Source organism: Canis lupus, chromosome 27 (assembly GCF_048164855.1).
Source record: "Canis lupus baileyi chromosome 27, mCanLup2.hap1, whole genome shotgun sequence".
Classification (NCBI taxonomy): domain Eukaryota; kingdom Metazoa; phylum Chordata; class Mammalia; order Carnivora; family Canidae; genus Canis; species Canis lupus.
The window spans coordinates 30,597,566-30,602,979 of record NC_132864.1 but is presented as its reverse complement, the minus strand read 5'-3'; positions in this window follow the sequence as shown (position 1 = coordinate 30,602,979).

The following is a 5,414-nucleotide window of genomic DNA, read 5'->3' as shown; positions in this document are numbered from 1 at the left end:
CATTCAGGCCCCTCCACCAGGATGCCTCTCTCCTTTATTGCTCTTGTGCATTCTTTGGTGTCCAGTGTGGTGTATCAGGAAGAGTTACTTCCATACTGTGTGACCTGGAGCAAGACACTCATCACATCCATCCATCCATCCATCCATCCCACCTTCCCTTCCTTCTTTCCTCCCTCCTTCCCTTCCCCTTTCTTCTTTTTGTCCTTCCATCTTTCCTTCCTTTTTTTCTTTCCTTTCTTCCTTTTTTCCTTCTTTTTGTCTTTCCATCTTTCCTTCCTTCCATCCAGTCGGTACTTACCTGTGCCAGCCACTTTATGTACAGTCTCTCCTTGTAGACTAGAAGCCTCTTGAAGATTGCAGACCAGGTGCCAGAAGATAATTATTCAACCACTATCCATGGGCCAAGGCTTGTCTTCACTACAGTGCTAGTGAAGCTCTCATTATCACCTCCATTTCATGTTGGGAAGACTGACAGTAAGCGGGGGAGGGGAATCCAAAAGATGCACAGCTGAGAGGAGCAGAGCTGAGACTTGAACCCTAATCTGTAGGACTCTAGAGGCAGTAGTGCCCAACTCCTAATGGAGGTACAGACCATGGTGAGGGTCAGGTCCTGGGGGGAGGGCTGAGACCACTTCTTCTTCAGGTCTCAGCTTAACTCAGAGCCTTTCTGAGGCAGCTATCCCTCACTTTCCCTACTCCAGCCCCTCTGTGACTGGAGCTGACCTCTGCCAGGGTGGCTAGAGAGGATTAATTCTTTCCCTTGGATCCTCTTTTATGAGCCCTTGAGAGTGCCTGTCCCGTCTCATAAACTGCAAAGTCCTTCTTAAGGTCAGTTGCATCCTCACCTCAGCCCTGTAGGGAACAGCAGAGCAGAGAGGATCTTCCCCATGGTTTGAATGGGAGACTGAGGCCCCTGCACTGGTCATATACCACATTAGGAGGTGGCTTTGCTTCAAGGAGCTGAGCATGGAATTAGCTGCTAGGTCTTTCCTGAAACCACGATATGAAGTGCTTAGAATGCAGCAGATCCCAGCTCTGCTACTTGCTAGCTGTGCAGCCTTGGGAGAGTCACTTCACCTTTCTTTTTTCTTTTCTTTTTTTCTTTTCTTTTCTTTTCTTTTCTTTTCTTTTCTTTTCTTTTCTTTTCTTTTCTTTTCTTTCTTTTCTTTTCTTTTCTTTTCTTTTCTTTCTTTTCTTTTCTTTCTCTTTTCTTTTCTTTCTCTTTTCTTTTCTTTTCTTTTCTTTTCTTTTCTTTTCTTTTCTTTTCTTTTCTTTTCTTTTCTTTTTTTCCTTACTTATTCATGAGAGACACAGAGAGGCAGAGACACAGGCAGAGGGAGAAGTAGGCTCCATGCAGGGAGCCCGATGTGGGACTCGATCCTGGGACTCCAGGATCATGCCCCAAGCCGAAGGCATGGGGCTCAATCTCTGAACCACCCAGGCGTCCCTCACTTCACCTTTCTGAACCTTGTCTTCTCCTCAGACAAATGGGGCAGTGCTAGGACCCATCTGAGAGATGTTGGGAGGGTGAAATAAAATAATGGTTGAGAAGCACTTAGCACAGTGCCTGAAACATAGTGGGTGCTCAGACAATGAGGTTATTATTGTGCTAAGTTCCTAACATAGAACCTCAGATCAGGAGGGTTATCCAGGCCAAGTCTAATTTACTAACATTCCTTTATCAGTACTGTGTGCCCAGCACATCCACCAGGACACCATACCTATAACTCAGTGCCATTTTACAGATGAGGTAACTGAGACTCAGAGAGGGAAAGTGACTTGCCCTAACTTCCTGTCTAATCAGAGGAAGAGTCTGGGCCTGGACTCAGATCTGTGTCTATACCCTTTGCTCTCCAACCTTATCATGCTAAGGCCCAGAGAAGTTACGCGGAGCCCCACAGCAGCTGGGGGCAGGTCAGACCACAGTGGGGAGGCCTCTGCGATCCTGGCAGATCTGCACAGGTCTGGATAATGCTCCACTCTAAGATTAAGACAGGAGCTGACTGACACAATCACCTCAGAAGGGTCTTGGAGTCTGGTCCATGGTCTCAGGCCAGCCAGCAGATCTCAGCTTCCCCAGACACCTCTCAGCCCCCACTCCACCCCGTGACCACCCCTCCAGCTTTCCACGTGCTCCCCCTCTTTTTCAATCAGCTGAACCTTCTGCCAAAGAAAACTCGTCGATGCCCGCAAACCAGCCAGCCGGGGAGGAGGCTGCCCTGGAATGTCGGAGGGGGGTCACCAAGCTGTTTGTGAGCAGGCCAGCAGAGAAATGTGAGCAGCTACCTTTTTTGGGGAAAGTCCGAACTCTGGTGGGAGAAGATCCAGGCCTGGGCCTCAGTTTCTCCATGATCACTCATATGGGGTATGAGTAACTCCAGCTGTTGATTCAACAGGTGGTAGGTGACTGCTGGGTGCCAGCCCCTGAGTTGGCCACTTGAGATACAGCCAGGACAGAGCTAAGCCCTGTCCTTGGGGCTGACTTTCCAGCAGAAGGCAGGCCCTCAGTAAGTCTCCCAATGAGCCAGAGGCAGCTGCCCCCAGCCCACAACCCTTGATCAACACCCGGGGCTGAGCAGGTTTCAGAACTCAGAATGGGGAGGGGGCTTTATTTTTAATTTTTAAAAAAGATTTTATTTATTTATTTATTTATTTATTTATTTATTTATTTATTTGAGACACTGAGAGAGGCAAAGACACAGGCAGAGGGAGAAGCAGGCTCCATGCAGGGAGCCCAGTGTGGGACTTGATCCCGGGTCTCCAGGGTCACACCCTGGGCTAAAGGTGGTGCTAAACCGCTGAGCCACCCGGGCTGCCCTGGAGGGGGGCGGGGGGGGCTTTAGAAGGTGATCCAGTGGGGCCCACTCGTCTCCAATTAAATCTATGAATATTGCTGTCATTAGAAGTGTGAGTATTTTTTTTTTTTTAATTTATTTATTCATGATAGTCACACGGAGAGAAAGAGAGAGGCAGAGACACAGGCAGAGGGAGAAGCAGGCTCCAAGCACCGGGAGCCCGATGTGGGATTCGATCCCGGGTCTCCAGGATCGCGCCCTGGGCCAAAGGCAGGCGCCAAACCGCTGCGCCACCCAGGGATCCCTAGAAGTGTGAGTATTGAGTGGAAGTGAGGTAAATACTTGTTCTGCTCAGCCCCAGTCTACCAGGGTCAGGTTTTGCCTCCAGAGGAGTTTCCTTCAAATACCCAGAAAAGCCTTTGGTTGTCTCGGCTTTGTGGACTGTTCGAGTTGAGACAAGGGATTGAAGCCCTGATTCATCTCCCCATTTTCTCAGACGAGAAAACTGAGACTCAGGGCAGAGGAGTCACATACCCACGGCCCTGGAGCAAGCAAATGGTGCCAGTGGGTGGGATGACAGGTCTCAATGACTCCAGATTCAGAGCTGGTGCCTGGCAGGGCCCCTGGCTGGGAGAGAAGCAGGGGCTGAGTAGGGAAGGCTCCTGAGCCAACCCTGGGCGGCCCACCAGCCAGTCCTGCCAGGAAGGAGTTAAGAGCATCCTGGGCCTCAGCCAGGCCTCTGCAAGGCGGTGGCAGCAGCAGCAGCAGCAGCAGCTCCTCCTCTCAGGGCCTGCCTGTCTGGGGCCTGTTTACCAGGCAGCGCTTGCATCACCGGCTTCAATGTGCAGTGCAAACACACTCACATTCTTGGGTCATGAGAAATGCACAATTGTGATGACATCATGCCCAGGGAGAAGATTCGCGCCAGCCTCCCTCCTGCCCACAGTCAAAGCTGTTTAATTAGTGTTCTTAACTGGAACTCTTGTCTTCTTGTAAAAACCAACTGGAGAAATGTATGGGTGGGAGTGAGGGGGGTTGGAGTGTGTGTGTGTGTTTTAAGGCATAAAAATAGCCCATCTGGGACTCCTTTTGGGGTATTTGTGAGTATCAATGCACCACTGTTTATATTAAATCTATGTCACACTGGACGTTTTCATCTGAATTTGGCTTGGAGACAGTTCGAGGGAAACCACCCATGTCTTTTTGTTCCCTCTAGTTTTTCCTTTTGGGAGGAAGACACGTAGGCTAAGTAAAAAGGCCCTTGGAGATGATTTAGACCAACCCTCATTATAAAGTCAAGGAAAGAAAAGGAAGCCCAAAGAGGGGAGGGCCTTGCCTGAGGTCACACAGCAAGGCTCTGAGTTCCCACAACACTCATATGGCATTTTGCAACACTACCTTCAGCCCCCACTTTGGTTTTGTGAGTTGGTTTTTCTAGGTGTTGGGAAGAGAGATGCCTCTAGCTAGAGACCTTCCTGGATGTCTTTTGAGATCAGAGAGGAGGTAACGGTGTTGTTGTTGTTGATGGTGGTGGTGGTGGATGTGGAGATGGCCTGGGAGCAAAGAAGAGAGATTGGGACCACAGGAGACCTCAACCTCACTCCCCTGATACCCTTTCCTCCAACAAAGGAAGCTACCCTAGGCAATCCCAGGCTTCCTTTATCACTCCCTTTGTAAGAAGCGCCACCCCCTAACTGGCCTCCTGTGACAATTGAAGACTTATTTCAATAAGCCACCAGGGATCCCTGGGTGGCTCAGCAGTTTAGCGCCTGCTGGGATGAGTCCCGCATCGGGCTCCCGGCATGGAGCCTGCCTCTGCCTGTGTCTCTGCCTCTCTCTCTCTCTATCATGAATAAATAAATAAATAAATCTTAAAAGAAAAAAAAAGACTTATTTCCTACCAAGAGGTGCTAAATTTTTAGCAAATGAAAAGAGGAGACACCTCATTAAGTTTGACTTTCAGATAAACAACAAAAAATGCTTTAATTTTTAAGAAGATTTTATTTATTTATTTGAGAGAGAGAGAGAGCATGAGCAGGGAGGAGGGGGAGAGGGAGAGGGAGAAGCATGAGGCTCCATCCCAGAACCCTGGGATCATGACCCAAGTGGAAGGCAGACGCTTAACTGAGCCATCCAGGCGCTCTTAAAAAACAAAAAATGTTTTACTATAGATATGTCTCATGCAATATCGGGGCATCTGGCAATCTTAATCCTCTTCATCTTTCTCATCATCATTGTGGCAGATACAGTGCCTCCCCGTCAGTCTTCCCTCTCCTTCCTCATTAACTGAACCCTGACTTTGTCTGGAGTGGCATTATGTCCCAGGTGATGAGTCAATCATGATTAGTCTAAGGTAGTCATGACAATCCTGTTCTCCTTTGCCTTCCCAGACTCCCTTGCAGTCAGGAATGATCTGGTGGCTGTAAAATATGTCTGTAAATTTTTTGACACTCTCCCTTTGAAAAGGTGGAGACTCATCCCCACAACCTTGACTACTGACTAGACTTGGTGACTTAATGACTCATTTCAAAGAGTGACTTCTGAGAGTAGGTCATAGAAACCATTGTTGCTTCTGGCCTGCTCTTCTGGGTTACTCACTCTGTGGGGAAACTAGCGGCC